The 22955-nt window shown below is 40.2% G+C and overlaps 1 protein-coding gene across 1 annotated transcript in view; it reads right to left on the bottom strand.

Annotated features, from left to right (window-relative positions):
• The window catches only part of MRPS22 (mitochondrial ribosomal protein S22), a 338889-nt gene that overhangs the window by 167307 nt on the left and 148627 nt on the right, over positions 1-22955 (bottom strand). The window contains exon 3 of the mRNA XM_030816746.1: positions 5779-5850. The gene's annotated coding sequence lies outside the window, so the exon portion shown is untranslated. The remainder of the gene's footprint in view (positions 1-5778; positions 5851-22955) is intronic.

Raw genomic sequence — 22955 nt, forward strand, 5'->3', positions numbered from 1 at the left:
GTAGGGACAGGGCTAGATCATGAAAATAAAAATAAATAAATAAAATAAAATAAATTTTAAAAACATGAAACAGGCTAACACTAGTTTCTCCCTTTCCAGGGTTCTTCATCTTCCTCATGAGCCCATTATTGGAGGAAAATATAGAAAAAAATCTCCCATGCTCAGGTATTAAGCAGCTCACATGTTACTCCCCCAAAGGAATTTGTATTTGAAAAGAAGAGCTAGGGTAGTGCTTGGGCCAAATGACCATAATGGATGGATTCCAGGCACAGCCTCCCTGCATCATTTCCCCGTTTCTACCCAGGAACCAGTCTAGGGCTGAGCACTCCTCCAGGAAGAGTTAGAAAGCAAGCAGGGAGGTGAATCAGGCCCCAGCTCTGCAGCTGGGACTGGGGCCTGAGCTGGGGGTGCAGGAATTGCAGCAGGTTCAAAGATATGTCACCAAAATAATGGAATGCCCTAGCCTCAGGCCAGGCTGACCTCTCAAAGTATGTGTTTGGGAGTTTGCAGCTGGAGCCCAACTGCTTGAAGAGAGCCAGGCCCACCGGGATACAGGCGGGGCAACAGCACTTCCCACCAAACCCCCAACTCCACCCCATCTCCCCCACCCCCTGCCTCTACGCCAAGAGCAGAGCAGTGTGCAGAAGCCCTTCCAGGGCTTTCAGGCAGCTGTGGAGGAGAGAGGCACCTGACCTGGGCTCGGGACGGCTGCAGGCATGGGACCCCCAAAGCTAGCAGACCTAAATCCTAAGCCAATCAGGCTGGCTCAGGGCAGGGTGCAGGATACGTGGGGACCAGCCCCACAGACAGTAGGGAGGACAGATGGGATAGGAAAGATCATGACACCCAGAGGGCCCTTGAGTGAAGGGGCTGGGAGAAGACCCAGGCCTCAATGGAGCCAAAGGCAGGGCCTGCTTGGGATCACTGCTCCCAGTGCCTCTCATACCCCACCTTCTATTTGTCTACAAGATGAACCTCCATGAATAATTTCAGCACCCTGCTGAGTAAAAAGAGATTATTGTCCTAGGAAATGTTTTGGATAGCTGGGTGTTGCAGAAAGCCATGTGGGTTTCTGGGCTAGCTGACCTCCCTATGGAACAGACAGGTGCTGACAGAGGTGACCTCAAGAACCAAGGACCTTTACCCAGCCAGCCTAGGTGGGAGGAAGTGGGCTGTGGAGGACATTACCCAACACGTAGCTCCATGGCTGCCCTCCCCGCCCAGGGGCCCCATGGATCTTTGGTCACACCAACACCACGAAGCTCTCCTCTGCCACAACGGCCACATGGTTACTTGCACCACACCCAGGAGGTGAGGAGGGGGGCAGCCTCAGAGCCATCGGGGGCTGGCCGGGAGTGGGAGCTTGCTTGGGTCACAGCCCAGAGATTATGGCTCTGAGCTCCTGGTCTGGTTTCTCTCCCTTCCCTGGGGCCCCCCAAAGTGCTTAGCTGTCACTCAAAAGGTGAGGCTGCAAGGGTTCCCACTTCATTGGAAGAATAGGGGGCTCACCTGAAGGCCCCCCTGTCTGAGCAGCACCTCAGCTAAGCACCTGAAAGGGCAAGGCTCTCAGCTGCTCTCCCTAGGGTCCCAGCAGAGACCTCTCAGCCTCCTCTCCACCCACAGCTCCCTTTGCCACTTTTACCACGTTGGGCAAGAATTCAGATTGTCCGAAGCCCCACAGCACACACGCAAACACAGCTTCGCACAGGAGCAAAGACCGACAGACACACAATACCATATCCACATATATTCCCTCACACACACTCACATAGCTCCCTCTCAATCACACACACCTATTTCACACCAAAACACTCACACTAATGCACACTCATGCACACACACACAAATGGTTCACACTCTCTCACACATACACATAGAACATTCCCATCCACACAGTTATTCAAATGCTTATACGAATCTCACATCTGAACACACACTCCCACAAGTATACACATTGACACACATCAGCTCTCACTAGTATTCCCTCATGCTCTCTCTCTCTCTCTCTCTGTCTCACCTGTTATTGTTTGACCATTAGCCAGATGACCTCAGTGGCTTTGCTGGGATCAGAAAGGGGGCATGAGGGCAGGAGCTACTAGCTTCTAGGTCCAATTCTGTAATGGCCGCTCCTCATGCCCTGCCATGGTCACCTCCCCAGAAGTCCCTCCCCCAACAGCACACAGTCTTTTGCTACCCCACTCAATAAACCATGGTCATTTCTGACCCTCCCTAGTCAAGCCATTTCCCTTCCTTAAACACCTTCCCCACAGTGCCCCATCTATCCCACCCTATGGAACCTGTAAGACCCCAACAAGTCCCTGACCCCAATAAAGCACTGCCACCAGCACTGAGACACGCTGATACCCTGGGAGAAGCTTGCATTCTGAGAATAGTGGGCACCCATGTAGCTATTCCCTGAGCCCAGAGGTCCCTACCTGTTTCCTGGGTATGAATCTTCCCTCACTCATGAGATAGCAAAAGCCTTGAGGCCCAAGGAAAGAAATGTGACCCCCTCCTTTTGTGGTCCCAGAACACATACTGTAGAGCTGGACCCTCATCTCAGCTGTGCCCAGGGGGTGCTGCCCCAGACTCATTTTGTTCTAATTTAGGCCTTCCCAGTTGAAAGGCATCCACTTAGTGTCAGTCATACTCAGGTGCAAACCCAAGCTCCATTTCTAACTGTGTGACTTGGGCAACCTCCTTAACATCTCTTGGCCTTAGTTTCCTCATCTAAAAAAAATGAAAACAATAATCCCTCCTTTGTACATAGAAAATGATGATGTATGTAAAGTACCCTGCACAATGCCTGGCACATACTACGTGTTCAGCCCAATATGGTGCACCTTTTCTCTTGCCCTTTCATCTCTTTACACACAACCCAAGGGGATAACCCTCAGGATGGAGTAGGCTGGAACAGGTTCAAGGGAAGCTAGAGGCACCTGGCTCTAGTTCACACACCCTCACACAAGGCTGCATCTAGGTCTGTTCCCCTCATGTGGAGCCCCAGAATTTGAGGACATCTTTCATTAATAAGAAGTGGAAAGATAAGCCTCATGATAATTAATAAATCATTAGCAGCATTACTTTGCATCAGATAAGCCCATTAATTGTTCCCATTTCCTTACAAAAAGCCCAGGCCCAGGGGCCCTTCACAGCAAGTTGATTTTATGAGAAATCTGAGCCCATGAAAAAAAGCAGAGCCCTGGCAGCGTGAGCAGTATCCACCTGCAGGGGCGCTTGGGAGTGTAAGCCCGACCCACACCTCTGTCCTTCAGGAGAGCAGGCCATGAACCCGCTTGGGACCAGAACTCACAAAACAAGCTCTGGCAGGACTCCCTCTAGGGAACTCAAGGACTCCTAATACAGAGCTGCAAACAGGTTTCCTGGTAATCAACTGATGCTCCTGGCACCAATACCAATTGATTACCAGTGTTTGTTGTAGCCACTCTAAGAAAAAGCTACATTGAGATTGAGAGGAAAAAAGGTCCTAATTGATTCGTAATGGCTGTCAGGAGCATGGAACAGGACATGAAGGCGTAAAGGACATGCCTATCCTTTCATTCATTCGTTCATTCATTCATTCATCTTGCAAATGATTAGCATCAAATGCTATGCAAGTGGCTGGGGAGACCATGTGAAGCAAAAAGATAGTTCCTGTTTTCATGGAGCTTACATTTGTCTCTCTAAAGTCCAGCTGCTTTTCAGGGGAGGAAATTACAACAGGGAAGAAACTTCCCAAAGCCATACTGAGAGTCAGTGACAAAACTGGCTATAGCTCCTTCCCTACCCTCTTGCCAGCCCCTCCTTCCCTCAAAGGAGCAGCAAAGGGATCCCAGTTCCCCATTCCTGCCCAACACACACAGATATTCTGCCATCTTCTCATGTATCTTAACCCCAGACTCTGAAAATGGCAGCATATTCCCATTTATTTTAGAGAAATGCTTTTGAATACCTATTGTGTACAGGGACACTGAATTGGGACACATAAAAACTGCCTCCAAGAAGCTGGTTGACTGATGAGATAAAAAAGCTTCCTTAAAATATACTGCTACTAATAATAATAACAATAATAATAATAAAACAAAACCACCAGGAGGCATAACTTATTAAAGTGCTCTGAGTGATTAAAAAGTATCCATGCAAGCTGAGAAATCTCAAAAGGCTTTCTGAAGGAGGTGGCAGGTTAGGAAGAAATTGGAAAAAAATGTTTGGAGACAGATTATGGAGAGCTTTCAAGGCACTATTAGGAAGTTTAAATGTGTCTTTTGGTTCCTCACTTGTCCCCCCGAAAGTGTACTCAGAGGGCACAACTGGATAAACCTGGTTCATCTTTTTATAACATCAATATTACTTATAGATTTGAAAGTGAAAGGTTTTTCATTAAAGATTCTTAAAATTTTGTCATACCCACACAAAAATAAATTCCAGTTAAAGAATTAAACATGGAAATAAATAAAACTATGAAGATACTAGAATAAAATATAGGACATGAGAAAGACTTTATGAACAAAACTAAGATGCCCTGGAGAAAAAAATAAAGTAGAACTATGGACTCATGCTCCAGGCTTGCCCCAGTGGCACACTGGCCACACAGACCCAGGATTCACCCTCATCTCCATGGGCCTAAGATCCAGGCCCACTATCATGGACCCAGGATACAGGCCAATGCCCATAGGCTCATGCTCCAGGACCATTCCAGTCCAGGCCTGCACACAGACACAGGTTGCAGGCCTACCCCAATGGACCCTGATGCCAGGCCAGCCCAGCCCCTACAGATGCAGGACCAGACCTATCCCTGTGTCCTCAGGTGGCAGGCCCTTCCCAGCACCAAGCCATCCTCCACAGACTCAGGCTACAGGCCTGCCACAGTGCCAGGCCAGCTCCTGTGAACTTGGACTCCAGGCCCACCCCAAAGACCGATGCACCAGGCCCATGCACACAACCCAAGCCACAGGCCCTCCTCTACCAACCCAGGTACCAACCCATACTTCCCAAGGACTCCAGTGGCAAGCCTGCCTGCAGACCCAATAGCTGGCTCACCCAGATTCTCTGATAAGATGACTCGTAAAGGGCTTTCCCTGCTGGAGCCAGTCTATAAAGGCTGGAAGAGATGCCCATATCTTCAAATTTGCAGATACCAATGCAAGGCCATGAAGATCACAAATAATCACGGAAACATGACACCACCAAAAGAACAAAATAAAACAACAGTAACTTACTCTTAAGAAGTGGCTATCTATGAACTGTCTAATAAGCAACTCAAAACAATAGTCTTATAGAATCTCAGTGAGCTACAAGAGAACATAGACTGACAACTAAAATGGAATCAGGAAAACAACACATGAACAAAATGTGAAGTTCAACAAAGAGAAACCATAAAAAAGAATTTCTGGAGCTAAAGAACATAATGGCTAAACTGAAAAATTTAATAGAGAGCTTCAACAGCAGACTCAATCAAACAGAACAATCAGTAAGCTTGAATTCATGTCATTTGAAATTACCCAGTCAGAGGAAAAGAGCGAAGAAAGCCTTCAGGACTTATGAGACATCAAGCAAATCAATATATATATTATGGTAGTCCCAGAAAAAGGGAAGAAAGCTTATTTAAAGAAATAATAACAGAAAACTTCCCAAATCTGGAGAGGAAAATAAATATCCAGATCCATGAAGTTTAAAGAACTCCAGACTGATTAAACATGAAGAGATCTGCACTGAGATGTATTATAATCAAGTTGACAAAGAGAGAATTTTGAAAGCAGCAAAAGAAAAGCAACTCACCATATACAAGGGAACCCCCTTAAGGCTGAATCTTGCCCTCCAGGAGACAGTGGGATGATAATGTTCAAAGTGCTGAAAGAAAAAAATAACCTGCCAACCAAGCATACTACACATGACATACAAACAAGCTAAGGAAGTTCATCACCACTACACCTGCTTTACAAGAAACACTAAGGGGAGTTCTTCAAGTTAAAATGAAAAAACATTAAGTTAACGACATAAAAACATGAAAGTATAAAACTCACTATAAAGCTAAGAATACAGTTGTATTCAAAATACTCTAATACTGTGATAGTAATTCTCTTTTAATTCTGGCATAGAAATTAAGACAAAAATATTAAAAAACAATTATAGCACAATAATTTGTTAATGGCTACACAATATAAAAATATATAAATCATGACAGCAATAACATAAAATGTGAAGAGGGAAGAAGTTAGAGTTTCTTATTTAGTTGAAATTAAGTTATTATCAGCTTAAAATAAACTTTTATAACAATAAGATGTTCTATGTAAACACTCAGTATTAACCATCATACAACTATATGCTTGCTGCCTAAAAGAGACTCACTTTAGTTTTAAAGACATACATATATTGAAAGTAAAGGGATGGAAAAAGATTTCCCATGCAAATGGTAACCAAAAGAGAGCAAAAGTGGCTATATGTGTATCAGATAAAATAAAATTTAAGTCAAAAACTGTCACAAAGACAAGAAGGTAATTATATAATAATAAAAGGGTCAATTGTGCAAAAGGATATAACAATTCTAAATATATATGCACCCAAAATGGAAGCATCTAATACATAAAACAAATATTAACAGAATTGAAGGGAGAAATAGCAATACAACAACAGGAAACTTCAATACCCTACTTTTAGCAACGAATACATCATCCAGATAGAAAAATCAATAAAGAAAACATTGAACTTGAGCTATACTACAGACCAAATAGACCTTACAGACATATACAAAAATTCAATTCAACGGCAGCACAATACACATTCTTTCCAAGTGCACACAAAATATTCTCTAGAATGGATCATGTATTAGGCTACAAACAAGTCTTAAATTTCAGAAGATTGAAATCATATTGAGAATTTTTTTCTGATCACAATAGAATAAAACTAGAAATCAATAACAGGAAGTCTTGGAAAATTCCCAAACATGTATAAATTAAGCAGCATGCTCCCAAACAACCAATGGGTCACAGAAATTAAAAGAAAAAATTAAAAATATCTTGAGATAAACAAAAATAGAAACACAATGTACCAAAACTTATGGGATGCAACAAAGGCAGTCCTCAGAGAGAAGTTTATAGCAATAAATGTCTACATCACAAAAACAGAAAGATCTCAAATAAACAACCTAATGTTACATCCCGAAGAACTAGAAAAATAAGAACAAAGTAAGCCCAAATTTAGCAGAAAAAAGGAAATAACAGAGATCAGAGCATCAATAAAATAGAGATTAGAAAAAAATACAGAAAGTCAACAAAATTACAAGTTAGTTTTTTGAAAAGATAAACAAAATGGACAAACCTTTAGCTAGACTAACAAAGAAAGAAATAGAGAAGAGTCAAATAAACAAAATCAGAAATGAAAGATGAGACTCATTACCAATACCACAGAAATATAAAGAACAATAAGAGACTAATATGGACAATTATACATCAAAAAATTGGATATCCCAGAAGATACAGATAAATTTCTAGAAACATATAATCTACTAAAATTAATACAGAAAGAAATAGAAAATCTGAACAGACCAATAACAGATTAGGAGATTGAATCAGTAATAAAAGTCTTCCATCAAAGAAAACCCAGCACCTGATGGCGGCACTCCTGGATTCTACCAAATATTTAAAGAACTAATACCAATTCTTCTCAAACTCTTACAAAAAATTAAAGAGGAAGAATATTTCCAAACTCATTTTACAAGGTCAGCATTATCCTGATGCCAAAAACAGACAAAGATACAAGAAGAGAAAATTACAGGCCAACATTCCTGAAGAACATAGATGTAAAAACCCTCAACAAAATACTAGCAAACAAAACTCAACAGAACATTAAAAGGATCATTCAACGTAAGCAAGGAGGATTTATCCCTGGGATGCAAAAGTGCTTCAACATACATAAATCAACAAATGTAATACACCTTACTAACAAAATAAAGAACAAAAATTACAAGATCATCTTAGATGCCGAAAAAGCATCTGATAAAATTCAACATCCATTCATGATAAAAACTCTCAACAAAACAGGTATAGAAGAAATGTACCTCAACACAATAAAGGCCATATATGACATGCCTACAGCTAACATCATACTCAATTTGAAAAGCTAGAAACTTTTCCTCTAAAATCAAGAACAAGACAAGGATGTCCACTCCCACCACTTCTAATCAATGTAGTACTGAAAGTCTTAGCCAGAAAAATTAAACAAGAAAAAGAAATAAAATGTATCCAAATACAAAAAGGAATGAAATTACCTCTGTTTGCGGATTACATGATATTATATATTTTTAAAAACCTGAAGGCTTCCATTAAAAAACTGTTCAAACTAAGAAACAAATTCAGTAAAGTTTCAGTTTACAAAATCAAAAACAAAAATCAGTAGCACTTCTATACTTAACAATGAACTACCCAAAAAAAGAAATCAAGAAAACAATTCCATTTATAATGTTTCCCAAAAAAGCCACTTAGAAATAAATTTAACCAAAGATGTGAAAGATCTAATGCTGAAAACTATAAAACATTGATAAAAGAGATTGAAGATTATACAAATAAATGGAAAGCTATCCCATGTTCATAGATTGGAAGAATTAATATTATAAATCTGTCAATACTACATGTCAGTACTACCCAAAGCAATCTACAGATTCAATGCAATCTCTATCAAAATTCCAAAGATAGACCCTGTGTGATAGCTCACACCTGTAATCCCAGCACTTTCGGAGGCCATGGTGAAAGGATCAGTTGAGGCCAGCAATTCAAGACCAGCCTGGGAAATATAATGAGACCCACCACTTTTTTTAAAAAAAAAAAAAAAGGTAAAAATTAGCTGGGCTTGGTGGCATGCACCTATATTCTCAGCTACTCAGGAGGCTGAGACGGGAGGATCACTTGAGCCTGAGAGGTCAAGGCTGCAGTGAACTATGATTGTACTTCAGCCTGGGTGACAAAGTGAGAACCTGTCTCCAAACAAAAATCCAATGGCATTTTTCACAGAAATAGACAATATAATTCTAAAATCCATATGGGACCACCAAATAGCCAAAGCAATCTTGAGCAAGAAGAACAAAGCTGAAGGCATCACTCTACCTGATTTCAAAATATACTACAAGTTATAGTAGTCAAAACAGCATGATACTGGCATTAAAAATGACATATAGACCAATGGAACAGAATAGGGAACCTAGAAATAAATCCACGTACTTATGGACAATTGATCTTCGACACAGGTGTCAGAAGTACACACTGGGGAAAGAATAGTCTCTTCAATAAATGATGCTGGGAAAACAGGATATCCACATGGAGAAGAATGAAAGTAGGCCCTTATCTCACATGATATCTTTTAAATCCACTTAAAATGAGTTAGATAGTTGAAAATAAGACCTGAGACTATAAATTTACTAGAAGAAAACATAAGGAGACAGTTTCTTGACATTGGTCTTGGCAATGATTTTTTTTTTGGATATGACCCCCAATGCACAGGCAACAAAAGCAAAACTAGATAAATAGGATTGCCTCAAACTAAAAAGCTTCTACACAGCAAAAGAAATAATCAATAGAATGAAGAGACAACCTACAGAATGGGAGAAAATATTTGCAAACCATACATCTGATAATGGGCTAATATCCCAAATATATAAGGAACTCCTACAACTCAGTAGCAAAACAAAATGAATAAACAACCTGATTTAAAAAAATGAGCAGAGAACCCAAATAGACATTTTTCCAAAGAATACATACAAATGGCCAACAGATATAAGAACAAATCTTCAACATCACTAATCATCAGGGAAATTAAAACCACAGTGAGCTATTACCTCACACATGTTAAAAAGTCTATTATCAAAAAGATGAAAGATAACAAATGTTGGCAAGGATGTGGTGAAAAGGGACACCCTGCATTCTGTTGGTGGAAATGTAAATTGGCACAACCATTATGAAAACAGTACGGAGATTTCTCAAAAAATTAAAAATAGGACTACCATATGATTCAGTAATCCCAGTCTGGGTATGTATTCAAAGGAAATGAAATTGGTTTCTTGAACAGATATCTATATTCCCGTACTCACTGTAACACTTTTCACAATAGCCAAGATATGGAAGCAACCCAGGTGTCCATCAATGGATGAACAAATGAAGAAAATGTGGTAAATATTCACAATGAGACATTTTTTTGACAGATTATCAGTGGGATATTATTCAACCTTAAAATATAAGGATATTCTTTCATTTGCAATAACATGAAACTTGAGGATATTGTAACTGAAATGAGCCAGACACAGAAAGACAAATACTGCCTGATCTTACTTATATGTGGAAACTAAAAAAAGTCATCAAAGCAGAGAATAGAATGGCATTGCCAGAAACTAGTGGAGAAGGCAAAATGGGGAGATGTTGGTCAAAGAGTACAAAGTTTCACCTATGCAGGATGAGTAAGTTCTGGAGAGCTAATGGACAGCATGGTGATTATGGTTAATAATACTGTGTTATATACTGAAATTTGCTAAGAGAATAAACCCTAAATGTTCTTATCACACACATGAGAAAAGATAACCATGTGAGGTGACAGGTATGTAATTGGTGTGGTTGTATAATAATTTCACAGTGTACACATATATCTAAACATCATGTTGTATACCTTCAATATATACAAATTTTATTCATGAATTATACCTCAATAAAGCTGAGGGAAAGAAATAAAACTGGGAAGAAATACTGATGATTCTTTATACTTCTCTGCATTTTCCAAATTTTCTGTTATAACCATGTATTGCTCTTATAATTAGAATAAACCAAACGTCAGTGTAAAAGAAAAAGACAAGTAGATATGTCTACTTTAAAAATTTTAAATTCTCTAGCACATCAAAAACAGACTATCAGATGGGGAAAATGTTGGTAATATATACTATAAACAAAGGAAAACATCTCTAAAATATGAAGACTTCCCAACAACAACAACAAAAAATCAACAAGCAATTCACAGAAAAAACACAAATAGCTAATAAACCAGGATTTCTGAGTCTGTGCACTATTGAAAGCACCATCCCCATCATCACTAACATCAGCCCCTCCAGCCAGGTGTAACAATCAAAAAATGTCTCCAGACATTGCCAAATGTCCCCTGGGTATAAAATCATCCCCTGTTGAGAACCACTACTAATAAACATATGAAAATATATTCAGCCTTCTGAATGAACAAGCAAATTAAAATAACAAAATATCATTTTCTTTTATCAGATTGGGAAGATTTTAAAGATGGATGGTAACTACAGATGGCAAGCGTTTGGGTAGAAGGATGTTCTCATTCTTCGTTCATGGGGACATAAATAAATACAATTTTAGAAGACAATCTTGTGGCATTCATCCGCTTTTTAAATGTACAAGCCCACTGACCCAGCAATTTCACTCTGCTCCACAAAACAATACACAAAAGTACACAAGGATATATATACAAAGTATGTTCAATGGGGAATTTTTTTTATAATAGTGGAAACTTGGAAATAAGTGTAAATGAATAAAGTAATGATTAAATTATGGTACATTGATATAAATGAGACAATAAAAAGAATTGTCTGAGATATATTGCTGGGTGAAAAAAAGCAAGTTGCAAAATAATATCACCCTATATTTAAGTTAAAAATGACATATTTGCATGTGTTTATATGTGCCATTAGAACGACAGAAAGAGAAAGAAAGATCTGGAAAAATAAACAGCAAGTTGTTAATACTTGTTAATCCTAGGGAGTGGAATCGGAGGGTGGTAGGAGAGGTAAGGGTAGTGAGTGTGGGGAGAGAGAGGAATTTTAAATTTTCCATTTATAGAGTTCTGTATTGTTTGAGCTTTAACAGTATTATCTTTATAATTTTGAAATATGTTTTCAGCAAATTCCAAAATAGGGTTCATATTAGAAATATATAAAGGGTTCATGTTATGTATGCAAGTAGAATCAGTAAAATCCCACTGATTTCTGTTGATGTATGTCATTTTTTCCAAAGATTAGACAATAAAGTGGTATGTGCAGCTATACGTGGAACAATTCCATTCTCTCAGTTATGGAGAAAGCAGACGCCTTCTAAAGCAAACAAGCGTGCAACTTCAGCAAAAATAAATTTGGCCAATGTGTCAGCCACAGGCTAGGGCTGGGCAGGGCAGGGCATATGTTTTCTCAGCAATTCCCTGAAATGATCTGAAAAAGGAGTTTGCCAACTTAGAAACCAGTTTTATTTTCACTTTTACTGCATAAAAACCCACGGGCCTCCCAGATCTCTTCAGCTGCCTGCTATTGTTCCCCCGATCACATGTTGTGTTTATAAATCACTGGGCATTTTTCCACTTTCCACCACAGCAAACTGTTCTCAAACATAAAGAAACCAGAAGTTCTGGGGTTTTGAGTTATTTTTAATTTCCCTTTTACAGTATAGTAATTTTAACATTATGTTTTCAACTTGGAACATGGATCAGCAGTTATGTAGGACGTCTCAAGCACAAGTCTGTAACCAGTAAAAATATGAAGCTATTGAGGCAAATTCAGAATAGCAATGACTCATGGGGACTGTGACAGATGTGTTGTTGACGTGGAGGTCCACCATGTGACCATAACAGCTACAAGAGCCAGAGCTCTGCCCAAGCCACATGTAGTGAACTGGTAGTGGGCAGCCCCCTCTAAAACAGCATGGAGTGAGCTGAGGTGGGTTTTATTTAATTCAGATACAACATACAAAATAATGATATTAACCATCTCTACTGCAGTGACATTCAAAAAGTAAAGTATGCAATTTCAAAGAAAAAAAAATCACAAAATAAGGGCTGGGTGCACTGGCTCACACCTGTAATCCTAGCACTTTGGGAGGCTGAGGCAAGCAGACCATGATCAGGAGTTCAAGACCAGCATGGCCAACATAGTGAAAACCCATCTCTATTAAAAATACAAACTAGCTGGGCATGGTGGCGGGCGCCTATAATTCCAACTTCCCAGGAGGCTGAGGCAGGAGAATCGTTTGAACCCGGGTGGCAGAGGTTGCAGTGAGCTGATATCATGCCATTGCACTCCAGCCTGGGTGACAGTGTAAGACTCCATCTCAAAAAATAAATAAATAAAATAAAATAAAAATCACAAAATAATTTGACAACATAAAATAGAGAAGACTCAATTAAGGGCAATAAAATGAAAAACCCAATCAAAGCAAACGAAAAATTTTCCTGGGCCGGGTGTGGTGTCTGATGCCTGTAATCCCAACAGTTTGGGAGGCTGAGGCAGGAGAATCACTTGAGCCCAGGAATTCAAGATCAGCCTGGGCAACATGGCAAAACCTTGTCTCTACAAAAAAATGACAAAATATTAGCCAGATGTAGTGGCACTCACCTGTAGTCCTGGCTACTTGGGAGGCTGAGGTGGGAGTATCGCTTGAGCCTGGGAGGTAGAGGCTGCAGTGAGCCAAGATCCCACCACTGCACTCCAGCCCAGGTGGCAGAGTGAGATCCTGTCTCAAAAAAAAAAAAAGAAAGAGGCCGGTTCCAAAGTTGCTGAATAGGAACAGCTCCAGTCTACAGCTATCAGCATGAGCAAAGCAGAAGATGGGTGATTTCTGCATTTCCAACTGAGGTACCGGGTTCATCTCACTGGGGCTTGTTGGACAGTGGGTGCAGCCCATGGATTGTGAGCTGAAGCAGGGCGGGGCATCACCTCACCCAGGAAGCACAAGGGGTTGGGGAATTCCCTTTCCTAGCCAAGGGAAGCCGTGACAGATGGTACCTGGAAAATCAGGACACTCCCACCTTAATACTGCACTTTTCCAACTGTCTTAGCAAAGAGCACACCAAGACATTATATCCTGCGCCTGGCTTGGAGGGTCCTACGCCCACGGAGCCTTGCTCACTGCTAGCACAGCAGGCCAAGATCAAACTGCAAGGTGGCAGCAAGGCTAAGGGAGGGGCATCCGCCATTGCTGAGGCTTGAGTAGGTAAACAAAGTGGCCGGGAAGCTCGAACTAGGGGGTGCCCACCACAGCTTAACAAGGCCTGCCTGCCTCTGTAGACTCCACCTCTGGGGGCAGGGCATAGCCAAACAAAAGGCAGCAGAAACTTCTGCAGACTTAAACGTCCCTGTCTGACAGCTTTGAAGAGGGTAGCAGTTCTCCCAGCATGGAGTTTGAGATCTGAGAATGGACAGACTGCCTCCTCAAGTGAGTCCCTGACCCCTGAGTAGCCTAACTGGGAGACATCTCCCAGTAGGGTCCAACTGACACTTCATACACCTGGCTCCCCCTCTGAGACGAAGCTTCCAGAGGAAGGATCAGGCAGCAACGTTTGCTGTTCTGCAATATTTGCTGTTCTGCAGCCTCCACTGCTGATACCCAGGCAAATAGCGCCTGGAGTGGACCTCCAGCAAACTCCAACAGACCTGCAGCTGAGGGTCCTGACGGTTAGAAGGAAAACTAACAAACATAAAGGACATCCACACCAAAACCCCATCTCTAGGTCACCATCATCAAAGACCAAAGATAGATAAAACCACAAAGATGGAGAGAAACCAGAGCAGAAAAGCTGAAAATTCCAAAAATCAGAACACCTCTTCTGCTCCAAAGGAACAGAGCTCCTCACCAGCAACAGGACAAAGCTGGACGGAGAATGACTTTGACGAGTTGACAGAAGTAGGCCTCAGAAGATCAGTAATAACAAACTTCTCCGAGCTAAAGGAGGATGTTTGAACCCAGCGCAAAGAAGCTAAAAACCTTGAAAAAAAATTAGATGAATGGCTAACTATAATAAACAGCATAGAGAAGATCTTAAATGACCTGATGGAGCTGAAAACCATGGCACGAGACTACATGATGCATGCACAAGCTTCAGTAGCCGATTCGCTCAAGTGGAAGAAAGGGTATCAGTGATTGAAGAACAAATGAATGAAATGAAGCAGGAAGAGAAGTTTAGAGAAAAAAGAGTAAAAAGAAACTAACAACGCCTCCAAGAAATATGGGACTATGTGAAAAGACCAAATCTACATCTGATTGGTGTACCTGAAAGTGATAGGGAGAATGGAACCAAGTTGGAAAACACTCTGCAGGATATTGTCCAGGAGAACTTCCCCAACCTAGCAAGACAGGCCAATATTCTAATTCAGCAAATACAGAGAACACCACAAAGATACTCCTCGAGAAGAGCAACTCCAAGACACATAATTGTCAGATTCATCAAAGTTGAAATGAAGGAAAAAAAGTTAAGGGCAGCCAGAGAGAAAGGTCGGGTTACCCACAAAGAGAAGCCCATCAGACTAACAGCGGATCTCTCGGCAGAAACTCTACAAGCCAGAATAGAGTGGGGGCTAATATTCAACATTCTTAAAGAAAAGAATTTTCAACCCAGAATTTCATATCCAGCCAAACTAAGCCTCGTAAGTGAAGGAGAAATAAAATACTTTACAGAGAAGCAAATGCTGAGAGATTTTGTCACCACCAGGCCTGCCCTAAAAGAGCTCCTGAAGGAAGCACTAAACATGGAAAGGAACAACCAGTAACAGCCACTGCAAAAACATGCCAAATTGTAAAGACCATCAATGCTATGAAGAAACTACACCAACTAATGAGCAAAATAACTAGCTAACATCACAATGACAGGATCAAATTCACATATAACAATATTAACCTTAAATGTAAATGGGCTAAATGCTCCAATTAAAAGACACAGACTGGTAAATTGGATAAAGAGTCAAGACCCATCAGCATGCTGTATTCAGGAGACCCATCTCATGTGCAGACACACACATAGGCTCAAAATAAAGGGATGGAGGAAGATCTACCAAGCAAATGGAAAACAGAAACAAGCAGGGATTGCAATCCTAGTCTCTGATAAAAAACAGACTTTAAACTAACAAAGATCAAAAGAGACAAAGAAGGACATTACATAATGGTAAAGGGATCAATTCAACAAGAAGAGCTAACTATCCTAAATATATATGCACACAATACAGGAGCACCCAGATTCATAAAGCAAGTCCTTAGAGACCTACAAAGAGACTTAGACTCCCACACAATAATGATGGGAGACTTTAACACCCCACTGTCAACATTAGACAGATCAACAAGACAGAAAGTTAACAAGGATATCCAGGAATTGAACTCAGCTCTGCACCAAGCAGACCTAATAGACATCTACAGAACTCTCCACCCCAAATCAACAGAATATACATTCTTCTCAGCGCCACATCACACTTATTCCAAAATTGATCACATAGTTGGAACAAAAGCACTCCTCAGCAAATGTAAAAGAACAGAAGCTATAACAAACCATCTCTCAGACCACAGTGCAATCAAATTAGAACACAGGATTAAGAAACTCACTCAAAACCGCACAACTACGTGTAAACTGAACATCCTGCTGCTGAATAACTACTGGGTACATAATGAAATGAAGGCAGAAATAAACATGTTATTTGAAACCAATGAGAACAAAGACACAACATACCAGAATCTCTGGGACACATTTAAAGCAGTGTGTAGAGGGAAATTTATAGCACTAAATGCCCATAACAGAAAGCAGGAAAGATCTAAAATTGACACCCTAACATCAAAATTAAAAGAAATAGAGAAGCAAGAGCAAACACATACAAAACCTAGCAGGAGGCAAGAAATAACTAAGATCAGAGCAGAACTGAAGGAGATAGAGACACAAAAAACCCTTCAAAAAAATCAATGAGTCCAGGAGCTAGTTTTTTGAAAAGATCAACAAACTTGATAGACCGCTAGCAAGACTAATAAAGAAGAAAAGAGAAAAGAATCAAATAGATGCAATAAAAAATGATAAAGGGGATATCACCACCAATCCCACAGAAATACAAACTACCATCAGAGAATACTATAAACACCTCTACACAAATAAACTAGAAAGTCTAGAAGAAATGGATAAATTCCTGGACACATACACCCTCCTAAGACTAAACCAGGAAGAAGTTGAATCCCTGAATAGATCAATAACAGGCTCTGAAATTGAGGCAAAAATTAATAGCCTGCCAATCAAAAAAAGTCCAGGATCAGACAGAATTCTACCAAAGGTACAAAGAGGAGCTCATACCATTCCTTCTGAAACTATTCCAATCAATAGAAAAAGAGGGAATCCTCCCTAACTCATTTTATGAAGCCAGCATCATCCTGATACCAAAGCCTGGCAGAGACACACACACAAAAAAGAGAATTTTAGACCAATATCCTTGATGAACATCGATGCAAAAATCCTCAATAAAATACTGGCAAACTGAATCCAGCAGCACATCAAAAAGCTTATCCACCATGATCAAGTTGGCTTCATCTCTGGGATGCAAGGCTGGTTCAATATATGCAAATCAATAAATGTAATGCATCATATAAACAGAACCAAAGACAAAAACCACATGATTATCTCAACAGATGCAGAAAAGGCCTTTAACAAAATTCAACAGCCCTCCATGCTAAAACTTCCAATAAACTAGATATTGATGGGATGTATCTCAAAATAATAAGAGCTATTTATGACAAACTCACAGCCAATATCATACTGAATGGGCAAAAACTGGAAGCATTCCCTTTGGAAACTGGCACAGCCCTCTCTCACCACTCCTATTCAACATAGTGTTGGAAGTTCTGGCCAGGGCAATCAGGCAGGAGAAGGAAATAAAGGGTATTCAATTAGGAAAAGAGTAAGTGAAATTGTCCGTTTGCAGATGACATGATTGTATATCTAGAAAACCCCATTGTCTCAGCCCAAAATCCCCTTAAGCTGATAAGCAACTTCAGCAAAGTCTCAGGATACAAAATCAACGTACAAAAATCACAAGCATTCTTATACATCAATAACAGACAAACAGAGAGCCAAATCATGAGTGAACTCCCATTCACAATTGCTTCAAAGAGAATAAAATACCTAGGAATCCAACTTACAAATGATGTGAAGGACCTCTTCAAGGAGAACTACAAACCACTGCTCAATGAAATAAAAGAGGATACAAACAAATGGAAGAACATTCCATGCTCATGGGTTGGAAGAATCAATATCGTGAAAACGGCCATACTGCCCAAGGTAATTTATAGATTCAATGCCATCCCCATCAAGCTACCAATGACTTTCTTCACAGAATTGGAAAAAACTACTTTAAAGTTCATGTGGAACCAAAAAAGAGCCCGCATCACCAAGTCAATCCTAAGCCAAAAGAACAAAGCTGGAGGCATCACGCTACCTGACTTCAAACTATACTACAAGGCTACAGTAACAAAAACAGCATGGTACTAGTACCAAAACAGAGACACAGATCAATGGAACAGAACAGAGCCCTCAGAAATAACGCTGCATATCTACAACTATCTGATCTTTGACAAACCTGACAAAAACAAGCAATGGGGAAAGGATTCCCTATTTAATAAATGGTGCTGGGAAAACTGCCTAGCCATATGGAGAAAGCTGAAACTGGATCCCTTTCTTACACCTTATATAAAAATTAATTCAAGATGCATTAAAGACTTACATGTTAGACCTAAAACCATAAAAACCCTAGAAGAAAACCTAGGCATTACCATTCAGGACATAGGCATGGGCAAGGACTTCATGACTAAAACACCAAAAGCAATGGCAACAAAAGCCAAAATTGATGAATGGGATCTAATTAAACTAAAGAGCTTCTGCACAGCAAAAGAAACTACCATCAGAGTGAACAGGCAACTTACAAAATGGGAGAAAATTTTCACAACCTACTCATCTGACAAAGGGCTAATATTGAGAATCTACAATGAACACCAACAAATTTACAAGAAAAAAACAAACAACCCCATCAAAAAGTGGGCAAAGGACATGAACAGACACTTCTCAAAAGAAGACATTTATGCAGCCAAAAAACACATGCAAAAATGCTCATCATCACTGGCCATCAGAGAAATGCAAATCAAAACCACAATGAGATACCATCTCACACCAGTTAGAATGGCCATCATTAAAAAGTCAGGAAACAACAGGTGCTGGAGAGGATGTGGAGAATTAGGAACTCTTTTACACTGTTGGTGGGACTGTAAACTAGTTCAACCATTGTGGAAGACAGTGTGGCGATTCCTCAGGGATCTAGAACTAGAAATACCATTTGACCCAGCCATCCCATTACTGGGTATATACCCAAAGGACTATAAATCATGCTGCTATAAAGACACATGCACACCTATGTTTATTGCAGCACTATTCACAATAGCAAAGAGTTGGAACCAACCCAAATGTCCAACAACGATAGACTGGATTAAGAAAATGTGGCACATATACACCATGGAATACTATGCAGCCATAAAAAATGATGAGTTCATGTCCTTTGTAGGGACATGGGTGAAACTGGAAATCATTGTTCTCAGTAAACTATCGCAAGGACAAAAAACCAACCACCACATGTTCTCACTCATAGGTGGGAATTGAACAATGAGGACACATGGACACAGGAAGGGGAACATCACACTCCGGGGACTGTTGTGGGGTTGGGGGAGTGGGGAGGGATAGCATTAGGAGATATACCTAATGCTAAATGATGAGTTAATGGGTGCAGCACACCAGCATGGCACATGGATACATATGTAACAAACCTGCACATTGTGCACATGTACCCTAAAACTTAAAGTACAATAATAAAAAATAAAAAAAGAAAGTAGAAACATGAAAAAATTAATAATAAAAAAAGAGGACACAAACAAATAGAAGAACATTCCATGCTCATGGATAGGAAGAATCAATATCATGAAAATGGCCATACTGCCCAAGGTAATTTATAGATTCAATGCCATCTCCTTCAAGCTACCAATGACTTTCTTCACAGAATTGGAAAAAACTACTTTAAAGTTCATGTGGAACCAAAAAAGAGCCTGCATTGCAAAGACAATCCTAAGCCAAAAGAACAAAGGTGGAGGCATCATGCTACCTGACTTCAAACTATGCTACAAGGCTACAGTAACCAAAACAGCATGGTACTGGTCCCAAAACAGAGATATAGACCAATGAAATAGAACAGAGCCCTCAGAAATAATACCAAACATCTACAACCAGCTGATCTTTGACAAACCTGACAAAAACAAGAAATGGGGAAAGGATTCCCTATTTAATAAATGGTGCTGGGAAAACTGGCTAGCCACATGTAGAAAGCTGAAACTGGATCTCTTCCTTACACCTTATACAAAAATTAATTCAAGATGGATTAAAGACTTAAATGTTAGACCTAAAACCATAAAAACCCTAGAAGAAAACCTAGGCAATTCCATTCAGGACATAGGTATGGGCAAGGACTTCATGACTAAAACACCAAAAGCAATGGCAACAAAAGCCAAAATTGACGAATGGGATCTAATTAAACTAAAGAGCTTCTGCACAGCAAAAGAAACTACCATCAGAGTGAACAGGCAACCTACAGAATGGGAGAAAATTTTTGCAATCTACCCATCTGACAAAGGGCTAATATCCAGAATCTACAAAGAACTTAAACAAATTTACAAGAAAAAATCAAACAACCCCATCAAAAAGTGGGCAAAGGATATGAACAGACACTTCTCAAAAGAAGACATTTATGCAGCCAACAGACATGTGAAAAAATGCTCATCATCATTGGCCATCAGAGAAATGCAAATCAAAACCACAATGAGATACCATCTCACACAAGTTAGAATGGCAATCATTAAAAAGCCAGGAAACAACAGGTGCGGGCGAGGATTTGGAGAAATAGGAACTCTTTTACACTGTTGGTGGGACTGTAAACTAGTTCAACCATTGTGGAAGACAGTGTGGCGATTCCTCAAGGATCTACAACTAGAAATACCATTTGACCCAGCCATCCCATCACTGGGTATATACCCAAAGGATTATAAATCATGCTGCTATAAAGACACATGCACATGTACATTTATTGCGGCACTATTCACAACAGCAAAGACTTGGAACCAACCCAAATGTCCAACAATGATAGACTGGATTAAGAAAATGTGGCACATATACACTATGGAATACTATGCAGCCATAAAAAAGGATGAGTTCATGTCTTTGTAGGGACATGGATGAAGCTGGAAACCATCATTCTGAGCAAAGGACAGAAAACCAAACACCGCATGTTCTCACTCATAGATGGGAATTGAACAATGAGAACACTTGGATACAGGGTGGGGAACATCACACACCCGGACCTGTCATGGGGTGGGGGGAAGGGGGATAACATTAGGAGAAATACCTAATGTAAATGGCGAGTTAATGGGTGCAGCACACCAACATGGCACATGTATACATATGTAACAAACCTGCACGCTGTACACATGTACCCTAGAACTTAAAGTATAATTTAAAAAAAAAGAAAAAGAATGAAAAGAAAAGTTCTGCTAAAGTTTTGAGTCTGTTTCAGAAATGTTCCAGAAGTTGGAGCTTGAATAGAAAAAATGAAGTGGGTGAGGAGCTTCACTGTATATAGGACCACATCTCTATTTGCATCAAAAGAGATCACTCCACCAGAAAGGGTGCCCTCACTGAGCTACACTGCTTACCAGTGTGTTTTAATGGGTTAAAAAAAGACCGACTTCAGAACTGAGGGGAGATCATGGTTATGAAAACACACATATTAATGATTTGGCCCTTTTACCAGTCTTTGTTCACCATAACTCTAGTGTCTATGAAGTCATGTCAATTTATAAAGTGATTTTTGGTAAAACAACAGGTGAAGATATTTTCACAAAATGTGTAAATCTGAAAAGATCAGCATCAACTGGGAAGAAGCGGCACAGACTCCCAGCACAGATGAGCCAAATCTCTGATGGGAAAAATGGCAGAAAATGTGAACCACTGTTTGCACACAATGACGTCCTTGGAACCTGCCACACACATGAAGCATACCTCACTGTGAAAGATCCGCTCTCGAGTTCGAAGTGGTAAGCTTTTCATTTAAATGTAGTACAGAAAACTTAGCATTTAAACACTTGTCATTTAGGGCCAGTTTTTAATAATATGAGAAGTTGTTCTGAAAGCTTGCTTTACCACACAGATGTGTGCTATCTTAATAAGAAGATGCTTCTCTAGGTTTTCAAACTTGAGACTGGTATAGAGGAAAACATCTTTTTTTCCACCAACACAGTATTCCACTGAACACAGGGGAAAATATCAACAGTGCTATGACTAAGAGCAGAAGACTCATTAAGGTGAATAAAGTCATTTTTCACCAAAATGTCAATGAGTGGCTCACAGAGATGTTTGGTTTAGAATATTTTTGTCAAGGCTCAATACTCTTAATCAACAACTGCAAGGCAAGCTGAGAAATGATTTTACTGCCATGATTGCTGTCATAAAAATACAGTTAGGGAGTTGGATGAAGAGAGTTGATCGGGGAACTAAGTATACATAATTGAAGCTCTTGGTTCATTTGCATGTGTCAGTTCTCTTCCATCAGTTGATGTTTCCAAAAACTGTTAGAATTTTTTTGCAACTGCATTTTATCCATTAGCCAATGGAGAATATAGGAATTGTTTAGTCTTTCCTGATGGTAATAATTTAAGGTGTTAATTTATACTTTTGATACAACTCTATTCATCATTGATGCCTTCCTTCTTTCTGATCTAAATCATCTTGTGCATTTCCTGCCTCAGACCTGGAATCTGCTGTTACTTCAGTGTGAGTCTTTTTCCTCAAGACTGAGTCTTGCTCTGTTGCCCAGGCTGGAGTGCAGTGGCATGATGATAGCTCACTGAAGCCTCGACCTCCCAGGGTTAAGCAATCCTCCAGCCTCAACCTCTGGAGTAGGTGGGACTACAGGTGCACGCCACCACACCAGGCTAATTTTTGTGTGTTTTGTATAGACAAGTTCTCACTATGTTGTCCAGGCTAGTCTTGAACCCCTAGGCTCAAGCAATCCACCTGCTTCAGCCTCCCAAAGTGCTGGGATTACAGGTGTGAGCCACTGTGCCTGGCCTGCCTTATTTCTTGACCTG

The sequence above is a fragment of the Nomascus leucogenys genome, chromosome 8 (assembly GCF_006542625.1).
Source record: "Nomascus leucogenys isolate Asia chromosome 8, Asia_NLE_v1, whole genome shotgun sequence".
NCBI classification, from domain to species: domain Eukaryota; kingdom Metazoa; phylum Chordata; class Mammalia; order Primates; family Hylobatidae; genus Nomascus; species Nomascus leucogenys.